This window comes from Arachis ipaensis, chromosome B8 (genome assembly GCF_059453495.1).
Source record: "Arachis ipaensis isolate K30076 ecotype BB chromosome B8, ASM5945349v1, whole genome shotgun sequence".
Classification (NCBI taxonomy): domain Eukaryota; kingdom Viridiplantae; phylum Streptophyta; class Magnoliopsida; order Fabales; family Fabaceae; genus Arachis; species Arachis ipaensis.
Window position 1 is genome coordinate 89,045,786 of NC_142443.1, and position 12,021 is coordinate 89,057,806.

Sequence of the window (12,021 nt, forward strand, 5' to 3'; positions counted from 1 at the left end):
TCTTGAGAGACAAGTAAATCAAGCACATTTAACACCAATTCTAACAATGCACACAAGTCACAAGTTCAAATGTTAATTGGAAATCTCATGGTCTATGTAACTCACTGAGACAACGTATGCACACAATGAACTAATTGGTCACATAGATGAGAACGTTCGAACTTGTGTGTCCATGCAAAAGAGGCAAAAATTTTTAAGGAAATCACAAGTGATGGTCGATTAGAGAGTTTATTCAAACCATTTAATTCCTATATGCAAGCCATCATGCATAACAAGCAAAGAGTTTAAGCAAGACCAAAACTTATTCCTAAGGATTTTCCAAAACCATTTAAGCAACAAAACTCTAATTGAATTGAATTCATCAACTAGGGGTTGCTACATTCACCAAACAAGATTAACACAAAAACTGTGGTTAAGAAAAATCCGGCAGTATTTCAGCAGCAAATTGGCCATTTTCCAAATTCAAACAATCAAATCAGATTTCATATGAATTCATTAACAATTAGAAGCACAAAATCACACATATACAAGTTCATATGAATATGACAGATAGCCAATAGTTCAGCACAAGGCAATGCAGACAACACAGAGAACAGGGGTAGTTGCTTCAATCAGCACTCCCTTCACCAATCCATCTCAAGCAAGCAGCATTAACTCATTACATGCAGACAAAATAGTGCAGCAAAACAGAGCAATTTCACATAGCAACAAAAATTCAAATAATACCTAAATCTACTATTCAGCCCAGATTCGCTAACCACCTAAATCAAACTAAACTAACTAACTAAGCTAATTCTAACTAAATTAATGGAATTACAGTAAGCAGTAAAAAGAATGCAGAACAGGCGAAGCAAGAACCTAGGGTGCAGAGAGTGAATGGGGGAATTGGAAGGAAGGCGAAGTAGAAGGGTGGGTTGACGTGGCTGTGGAGCTCGTTCCGGCGACAATGGCAGTCGCGGTGGTGCTCGGGGCGGCGCGAAGGCTTGCTGCGGAAGAGAGAGCAGAAACAGAGGGGGTGGAGTGGAATGAGAGAGAGTGAGAGTTAGAGAGTTTGCGCGGTGATGGCAACGGCGATGGTTGTGGTCGCTCGCCGGAGGCAGTCGCTGGTTGCTGAGCAGAGGAGGGAGGTGGTGGTGGAAGAGAAATGGAACGTCGCGGGTGAAAGGGACGAAGGGGTAGTGCGCGAATGCGCTAGGGCTTCGTGTCTCTGGTTAAATGGGGTTTTTGAATCTGCGCAAGCGCGCACCATGCGCGTCAGCGTGGGTGATCGGAAATAGGGAGGTGGCGCAGGAGCGCCACATGCGCTTACGCGTATACGGGTGAATTAAGGGTTGGCGCGGACGCGTACAGCGCGCGTCTGCGCGGGTATGCTGGGCCAGAGGCACAAAAGAGGCCCAGAGTTAGCACAACTCTCAGGTCCTTTGGCTTGGGTGATGTGAAAACACATCGACGCGCGCGCGCACCTTGCACGTTCGTGTGGATGGTATGAGCCTATGGAATAAGCGCGGAGGCCCGAAGTACGCCAACGCGTGTATGAAGAAATAGGGAGTGGCACGGACGCGTACAGCGTGCGTCCGTGTGGGTTGAGACACAGAGTTGGCCCAAAAGTGGCACAACTCTCTGGTCTTTGGCCCAGATAGCCGAAATGGGCAGCCTGCGCACGCGCGCGCCTTGCGCTTGCGCGTAGTTTGCCTTCTTTTTTTTCTATCCTTTTTTTTTTTTAAAGAGCATCAAAGGACCTCCAAAATTTCCATTCTTCTTCAAGACTCTAAACTAGCTAAGATGTAAAAACTTGAGAAACATATGGGATCTTTCAAAAAACTTGAGAAAACTTGCAGTTCAAGCAAAAACTCAATTCAAAGATTCATCCCCTATCAAAGCATAGAATGCATAGACAACTTAGCAAACAAAGAAAAATCTGCCCAGAAATAAAGAAACTCTGTACAATGGAACTCAATTCATTCATTCATTATATCTATAAGAGAATGGAAAGAGTTTACCATGGTGGGGTGTCTCCCACCAAGCACTTTTAGTTTAAGTCCTTAAGTTGGACATTGGGAGGCTTCTTGTCAAGGCGGCTTATGCTTGTATCCATCCTTGAACCTCCAAAAGTGCTTGTCCTTCAATCGGTTGTCAGATTGGTCCATGAAATTGTGATCATCAACAATGGCACCAAAGACTTGGAGCTCTTAGACGTGAATCACACTTTGTCACAATTCCGCACAACTAACCAGCAAGTGCACTAGGTCGTCCAAGTAATACCTTACGTGAGTAAGGGTCGATCCCACAGAGACTGTCGACTTGAAGCAAGCTATGGTCACCTTGTAAATTTCAGTCAGGCGGATTCAAATGGTGATGGAGAATTGATAATTAAAAGATAAATAAAACATAAAATAAAGATAGAGATACTTATGTGATTCTTCGGTTGGAATTTCAGATAAGCGTATGAAGATGCTTTGTTCCCCCTGAACCTCTGCTTTCCTATTGCCTTCTTCCAATCATTCATACTCCTTTACATGGCAAGCTTTATGTTGGGCATCACCGTTGTCAATGGCTACTTCCCGTCCTCTCAATAAAAACGTTCCAAATGCGCTGTCACCGCACGGCTAATCATCTGTCAGTTCTCGATCATGTCGGAATAGGATCCGTTGATCCTTTTGCGTCTGTCACACGCCCCACAATCGCGAGTTTGAAGCTCGTCACAATCATCCCTTCCCAGATCCTACTCAGAATACCACAGACAAGGTTTAGACGTTCCGGATCTCAGGAATGGCTGCCAATAATTCTAGCCTATACCACGAAGGTTCCAATCTTAGATCAGAAACACAAGAGATACGCATTCAAGCCATTGCTAGTAGAACAGAGGTGGTTGTCAGGCACATGTTTATAGGTGAGAATGATGATGAGTGTCACAGATCATCACATTCATCAAGATGAAGAACGAATGAATATCTTAGAGAGGAAGTAGGCGTGAATTGAATAGAAAAACAGTAGTACTTTGTATTAATTCATGAAGAACAGCAGAGCTCCACACCTTAATCTATGGTGTGTAGAAACTCCACCGTTGAAAATACATAAGAACAAGGTCTAGGCATGGCCGAATGGCCAGCCTCCAAATGTGTCTAAGATAGCATAAGACTTCCCTAAGATTAAAAGTATAAGGTCCTATTTATAGAGAAAAAATAGCCTAGGGTTTAAAGAAATCAGTAATTAATGCAGAAATCTTCTTCTGGGCCCACTTGGTGTGTGCTTGGGCTGAGCATTGAAGCTTCCATGTGTAGAGACTTTTCTTGGAGTTAAACGCCAACTTTTGTGCCAGTTTTGGAGTTAAACGCCAGAATTCTTGAGCTGACATGAAACGCTGGTTTGGGCCATCAAATATTGGGCAAAGTGTAGACTATTATATATTTTTGGAAATCCCAGGATGTTTACTTTCCAACGCAATTAAGAACATGCCAATTGGGCTTTTGTAGCTCCAGAAAAGCCTCTTTGAGTGCAGGGAGGTCAGAATCCAATAGCATCTGCAGTCCTTTTTCAGCCTCTGAATCATATTTTTGCTCAGGTCCCTCAATTTCAGCCAGAAAATACCTGAAATCACAGAAAAACACACAAACTTATAGTAAAGTCCAGAACAGTGATTTTTATTTAAAAACTAATAAAAATATAATAAAAACTAATTAAAATATACTAAAAACATACTAAAAATAATGCCAAAAAGCGTATAAATTATTCGCTCATCACAACATCAAACTTAAATTGTTGCTTGTCCCCAAGCAACTGAAAATCAAATAGGATAAAAAGAAGAGAATATACAATGAATTCCAAAAATATCTATGAAGATCAGTATTAATTAGATGAGCGGGGCTTTTAGCTTTTTGCTTCTGAGCAATTTTGGCATCTCACTTTATTCCTTGAAGTTCAGAATGATTGGCATCTATAGGAACTCAGAATCCAGATAGTGTTATTGATTCTCCTAATTAAGTATGTTGATTCTTAAACACAGCTACTTTATGAGTCTTGGCCGTGGCCCTAAGCACTTTGTTTTCTAGTATTACCACCGGATACATAAATGCCACAGACACATAACTGGGTGAACCTTTTCAGATTGTGACTCAGCTTTGCTAGAGTTCCCAATTAGAGGTGTCCAGGGTTCTTAACCACACTCTTCTTTTTGCTTTGGACCTCGACTTTAACCGCTCAGTCTCAAGTTTTCACTTGACACCTTCACGCCACAAGCACATGGTTAGGGACAGCTTGGTTTAGCCGCTTAGGCCAGGATTTTATTCCTGTGGGCCCTCCTATCCACTGATGCTCAATGCCTTGGATCCCTTTTTATCACCCTTGCCTTTTGGTTTGAAGGGGTATTGGCTTTTTCTTCTTGCTTTTCCTTTTTTTTTTTCTTTTCTCTCTTTTTTTTTTTTGCATGCTTTTTACTGCTTTTCCTTACTTCAAGAATCAATTTTATGATTTTTCAGATCATCATATAACATTTCTCCTTTTCCCATCATTTTTTCAAGAGCCAACAATTTTAACATTCATAAACAATCAAATTCAAAAATATGCATTGTTCAAGCTTTCATTCAGAAAAAGAATAGTATTGCCACCACATTAAACTATTTTAAAATTTGAAATTCATGCACTTCTTTTTCTTTTTAAATTAAAAACATTTTTCATTTAAGAATGGTAATGGATTCATTTTAATAACTTTAAGGCATAGAAACTTAGACACTAATGATCAGGTAATAAAGACACAAACATAAATAAACATAAAGCACAATTTTCGAAAAACAGAAAATAAAGAACAAGGAAATTAAAGAACGGGTCCACCTTAGTGATGGCGGCTTGTTCTTCCTCTTGAAGATCTTATGGAGTGCTTGAGCTCCTCAATGTCTCTTCCTTGCCTTTGTTGTTCCTCTCTCATGGTTCTTGGGTATTCTCTAATTTCATGGAGGAGGATGGAATGCTCTTGGTGCTCCACCCTTAGTTGTCCCATGTTGGAACTTAATTCTCCTAGGGAGGTGTTGATTTGCTCCCAATAGTTTTGTGGAGGAAAATGCATCCCTTGAGGCATCTCAGGGATTTCATGATGAGGGGTTTCCTCATGCTCTTGGTGAGGTTCTCTCACTTGCTCCATCCTTTTCTTGGTGATGGGCTTGTCCTCATCAATGAGGATGTCTTCCTCTATGTCAATTCCAGCTGAATTACAGAGGTGACAAATGAGATGAGGAAAGGCTAACCTTGCCCCAGTGGAGGACTTATCCGCCACTTTATAGAGTTCTTGGGATATAACTTCATGAACTTCTACTTCCTCTCTAATCATGATGCTATGAATCATGATAGCCCGGTCTATAGTAACTTCAGATCGGTTGCTAGTAGGAATGATTTAGCGTTGGATGAACTCCAACCATCCCCTAGCCACGGGATTGAGGTCATGCCTTCTTAGTTTAACCGGCTTTCCTCTTACTCTCTCTTTCATTGAGCGCCCTCTTCACAGATGTCCATGAGGACTTGGTCCAACCTTTGATCAAAGTTGACCCTTCTAGTGTATGGGTGTGCATCTCCTTGCATCATAGGCAAATTGAATGCCAACCTTACATTTTCTGAACTAAAATCTAAGTATTTCCCCCAGACCATTGTAAACCAATTCTTAGGATCCGGGTTCACACTTTGATCATAGTTCTTGGTGATCCATGCATTGGCATAGAACTCTTGAACCATTAAGATTCTGACTTGTTGAATGGGGTTGGTGAGAACTTCCCAACCTCTTCTTCGGATCTCATGTCGGATCTCCGGATATTCGCCCTTTTTGAGCTTAAAAGGGACCTCGGGGATCACCTTCTTCTTGGCTACAACTTCATAGAAGTGGTCTTGATGCACCTTTGAGAGGAATCTCTCCATCTCCCACGACTCGGAGGTGGAAGCTTTTGCCTTCCCTTTTCTCTTTCTAGATGTTTCTCTGGCCTTTGGTGCCATTAATGGTTATGGAAAAACAAAAAAGCTTTAGCTTTTACCACACCAAACTTAGAAGGTTGCTCGTCCTCGAGCAAAAAAAGAAAGAAGAGAGTAGAAAAAGAAGAACAAGAGGAGATGGAGTGGGCTTAGTGTTTTGGCCAAGGGGGATAGGTAGTGTTTATGTTGTGTGAAAATGAAGGAGTGAAGATGGATTTATATAGGAGTGGAGGGGGGTGTATATTTCAGCCATTATGGGTGGGTTTGGGTGGGAAAGTGGTTAGAATTTGAATGGTGAGGTAGATGGGGTTTTATGAAGGATGGATGTGAGTGGTGAAGAGAATGGTGGGATTTGATAGGTGAGGGGTTTTTGGGGAAGAGGTATTGAGGTGATTGGTGAATGGGTGAAGAAGAGAGAGAGAGGTGGGGTAGGTGGGGATCCTGTGGGGTCCACAGATCCTGAGGTGTCAAGGATTTCTCATCCCTGCACCATGTGGCGTGTAAAACGCCCCTTGCTGCCAATCTTGGCGTTAAACACCAGGCTGCTGCCCACTTCTGGCATTTAACGCCAGCTTCTTGCCCATTCCTGGCATTAAACGCCAGTCTGGAGCCTATTTCTGGCATTAAACGCCCAGAATGGTGCCAGACTGGGCGTTTAACGCCCATTGTGCTACCCTTACTGGCGTTTAAACGCTAGTAAGTTTCTCATCCAGGGTGTTCTGTTTGTCATTCTATTTTTCCTTCTGTTTCTGCTTTTTCAATTATTTTTGTGACTTTACATGATCATCAACCTACAGAAAACATAAAATAACAAAAGAAAATAGAAATTTAACATAGATAAGTAAAAATTGGGTTGCCTCCTAACAAGCGCTTCTTTAATGTCAATAGCTTGACACTAGCTCTCATGGAGCCTCATAGATGTTCAGAGCAATGTTGGAACCTCCCAACACCAAACTTAGAGTTTGAATGTGGGGGTTCAACACCAAACTTAAAGTTTGGTTGTGGCCTCCCAACACCAAACTTAGAGTTTGACTGTGGGGGCTCTGTTTGACTCTGTATTGAGAGAAGCTCTTCATGCTTCCTCTCCATGGTGACAGAGGGATATCCTTGAGCTTTAAATACAAGGGAGTCTCTATTCACTTGAATGATCAATTCTCCTCTGTCAACATCAATCACAGCTTTTGCTGTGGCTAGAAAGGGTCTCCCAAGGATGATGGATTCATCCATACACTTACCAGTCTCTAGGATTATGAAGTCAGCAGGGATGTAGTGGCCTTCAACCTTTACCAAGACATCCTCTACAAGTTCATAAGCCTGTTTCTTTGAATTGTCTGCCATCTCCAGTGAGATTCTTGCAGCTTGTTGATGCCAGGGCATTTTGGCCAGTTTCACTAAGCTTTTCTTTACTGTTTTTAGGGTAGTTTCATGCATTTCCTTAGGAAATAAGCTAGTTTTGGGTACATATTCACTTACATCTTGATTCAAGCATACATTGTGCACTTTACATGATTTCATGAGGATTTTTCATGAATTTAAGGACAAATTGAATGTTGTATTTCCCATGACTTGGACTAGAACTTTGATGCACTTTATTGCTTGATTTCAGGACAAAGGAAGCAAAGAAGAACCACATTAGTGGCAAAGTTAGTTACACTAACGTTGACACTAACGTGGAATGGGAGTAACTTGCAAAGTTCATGAGAAAAGTCATTGCCAATAACGCTCTCGAAGCCATCATTGCCCACGTTAAGAGTCACGTTAACTAAGGTAACGTGAACTCTAACGTGGAAGAAAGAAAATGGAGCCAACGTTAGTGACACTTAACATTATCACTAACGTTGGACCAAGCTCATAAGTGGCCACGTTAGTCACCACGTCAACTTAGTTAACGTGGCCTCTAACGTTAAGAAGAAAGGGGGGAAGCCAACGTTAGTGACATTCAACATTATCACTAACGTTGGCCAAGTCACATTAAGCCACGTTAACTCCCACGTTAACCTAGTTAACATGGAAGCTAATGTGAGGAAACAAGGTGGTCGACAACGTTAGTGACACCAAACATTGTCATTAACGTTGCAAGGAACCCACACAAGCTCCAATAAGCCACGTTAACTCCCACGTTAACTTAGTTCACGTGGAAGTTAACGTGAAGAAGGGAGGTGACGCCAACGTTAGTGACACCCAACATTGTCACCAACGTTGGAAGGAGCCCACACATGCCACCATGAGCCACGTTAACTCCCACGTTAACTTAGTTAATGTGGAAGCTAACGTGGATAAGGGAATGTTGAGCCAACGTTAGCGACACTCAACTTTGTCACTAACGTTGGAGATGGCTAGCATGGCCACGTTAAAAGCCACGTTAACCTAGTTAACGTGGACTCTAACGTGAGAATTAGGGGCACATTAGAACGTTAGTGACAATGGTAAGTGTCACTAATGTTCTCGAAGGTTGGCAAGCCTACGTTAAAAGAGCCACGTTAACCATGTTAACGTGGACTCTAACATAGGGAAGGGGGAGAATCCTAAACGTTATTAGGAAAGTTGAGTCCCAATAACGTGTGCGAAGGACATAGTGGAAATGTTAGTGGCAACGTTTGTGCCACTAACGTTGAGGTTAACGTGACTCTTAACTTTGGTGAGGAACGTTGGTGAAAAAGGTGATTGTCACTAACGTTCTCGAACCCACATTTTCACTGAACGTTAACACCACTAACTTCCTGAGCTAAAAGTCTCTGCCCACTTCACACTTTCTCTCTGCAAGTAAAGCTAAGCCCAATGAAGAAGAAAACTGCTTCAAACTCAAGATCCAAAGGCCCATACCCAAGACTTGAAGAATCAACTAGAAGAACAGAAGAGTAGTATATATAGGAGTAGCTTTGAATTATTTTGGGAGTTGGAAATTATAGGGAGCCTCTGGGCATAGAATTACTCTCTGTATTTACTTCCTCTGCAGTTCTAGTTTCATCATGTATTCTCCATCTTTGTTTTTATTTTCCAGAGCTTTGAACAACTAAACCCCTTTCGTTGGGTTAGGGAGCTCTGTTGTAATTGGATAGATCAATACTAGTTTTCATTATTCTTCTTCTATCGTTTCTCTTGATTTTACTTGAAAGCTTTCGATCTTCATCCAATTGGGTAGTTCTCTTGGAAAAGAAGCTATTCATACTTGGATCTCTTCTGAACCTTGAAAGAGGAATGAAGAGATCATGCTAGAAATGCTTTCTCATGCTGGACCAAATTGGGTTTGGATGGATATGTGACTATAAACCTCTCAACACTTGATTTGGGAAATGCATGTGGTATAATCAGTGACCATACTTCATCTTTTCTCATGAGCAATTGACCAAGGAATTGGCTATTGACCAAGATTTGAGAGATTGAATAACAAGAAATTGTAATTCAATCACTTAAGATTGCCAAGGAGATCAATGAGTGCATTGATTGAGGAAGAGATGAAAATGAAATTGATCCAGAGAATGCAACATCTCCTAAGCCCAATGAACCCCCCATTTCTGATCTTACCCATTCTCTTTTTTTTCTGTCATTTACTTTCATGAGCAATTCCCCCATTCCCATTTACAATTCTGCACTTTACTTTCAGTCATTTACTTTTAGCACTTATTTCTAGCATTTACTTTTCTGTTATTTACTTTCCCGCCATTTAATTTTCTGCAAATCTCAACTAAAATTCTGATTCGCTCAACTAGAACATTCCTCTAATTAAAGTTTCTTGATCAATCAATCCTTGTGGGATTCGACCTCACTCTATTGTGAGTTTTTACTTGACGACAAATTCGGTACACTTGCCGAAGGAAATTTGTTATGAGACAAGTTTTCCGTGCATCAAGTTTATGGCGCCGTTGCCGGGGAATGATTGTGCATCAACAATGATTAAATTGAAGGATAACTAGATTGAGCATTTTATTTTTTATTTGATTTAATTTTCTGTTTGAGTCATTTACTTTCTGTTTTAGTTAATTTCTTCCCTTCCCCCTATTTTTTCTTTGTTATTTACCATTCTTTCCACTAACCCACTAACTGTTTGATATATTGCATCACTCACACTAACAGTAATTCTGACAGATATACTTTCTGCACCTATTCTCTTTGCTTGCACTTGTTGGTTGTATGACAGGGAGAAGAAGTGGGGCTTCAACTTCCTTTGATTCTGAACCTGAGAGAACCTTCCTTAGACTAAGGAGGGAGGCAAGAGAAAAATGTGTAGTTGGTGCTGAAGAAGAGGAGGAACACTTTGAGGAATACTTTGAACCAAACATAGAAGAAAACATGGAAAACCATCATGAACAAGAAGCTCACAACCATGGCGGAAGAGGTCGAGCAAATCATGCTGGGGAGGATAGAAGAGTTTTAGGCTCTTACATCAATCCAAACCCAGGAAACTGTGGTGGTAGCATTCAAAAGCCAACCATCCATGCCAACAATTTTGAACTAAAACCACAGCTCATCACCCTTGTTCAGAACAACTGTTCGTTCGGAGGAAGTGTCCAAGAAGACCCCAATCAACATCTAACTACCTTCCTGAGAATATGTGACACAGTGAAGTCTAATGGTGTTCATCCTGACGCCTATAGACTGCTCTTATTTCCATTCTCACTCAAGGATAAGGCAGCCAAGTGGCTGGAGTCTTTCCCGAAGGAGAGCTTGACAACTTGGGAAGATGTGGTGAACAAATTCTTAGCAAGATTTTACCCCCCTCAACGAATCAATAGGCTGAGAGCTGAGGTCCAAACTTTCAGGCAACAAGATGGTGAGACTCTATATGAAGCATGGGAGAGGTTTAAAGACTTAACAAGGAGGTGCACACCAAATATGTTCAATGAATGGGTGCAGCTGCACATTTTCTATGAAGGCCTGTCATATGAATCAAAGAAGGCAGTAGACCATTCATCTGGAGGATCTTTGAACAAGAAGAAGACCATTGATGAGGCCATAGATGTCATTAAAACTGTAGCAGAGAATGACTACTTCTATGCTTCCGAAAGAGGGAACACAAGAGGAGTAATGGAGCTAAACAATGTAGATGCTCTGCTGGCCCAAAACAAGCTTATTACCCAGCAGCTACCTGACCTCACCAAGAAGATGGAGAGGAACCAAGTAGCAGCAATCTCCACTTCATCAACAACCCAAGAAGGAGTGAATGAAGAAGCAGAGGGTAGTCAGGAGCAAGCCAACTACATTGGGAATTCACCTAGGTAAAACCATGATCCATACTCCAAGACCTACAACCCTGGATGGAGGAATCACCCAAACTTTGGGTGGGGAAATCAACAAGACCAAAGCCTTGATCAAAGATGCCCAAATCCAAATAATGCAGCCCACCAACACTTCACATCTAGACCATATCAACACCCCCATAACAACACCTCTCCACATTCATATCAATGCCAGAATAACCCTACTCAGCCTGAGCTATCATCATTAGATGAAAGAATCTCAAGGATTGAGAATCTACTTGAAGGCATAGGCAAAGAGATTCAAGATAGTAAAGCGTTCCGAGAAGAGGTGATGTCCAATATGCAGAATCAGGATGCTGCCATCAAGAAACTGGAGACACAAATTGGCTACTTATTCAAGCAAATTCCAAGCCACAACCTTCGCAGCAAGACTAGCTCAACACGAAGGGAGGAGTGCCAAGCTATCACCCTTAGAAGTGGGAAAGAACTGAAGGAAACCTCCCAGAAACCACAAGAAAAGGAATAAGATAAAGAAGAAGAAGAGCAGGATGGAGCTCAAGTTCCTAACCTGAGTTCACAAAAAGGGGAAGGAGTGCTTAAGCCAGATGCCCCAAGAGTCCCATACCCTCAGCAATTAAAGAAGCAAGGGGATGACAATCAGTTTTCGAGATTTTTGGAAATCTTCAAGAAACTGCAAATCAACATACCCTTTGCTGAAGCAATAGAACAAATGCCACTCTACGCCAAGTTCTTGAAGGAGCTCATGACTAAGAAGAGAAGCTGGAAGAACAACGAGACTGTGATACTAACCGAAGAATGTAGTGCTATCATTCAGCACAAACTACCCCAGAAATTGAAGGATCCCGAGAGTTTT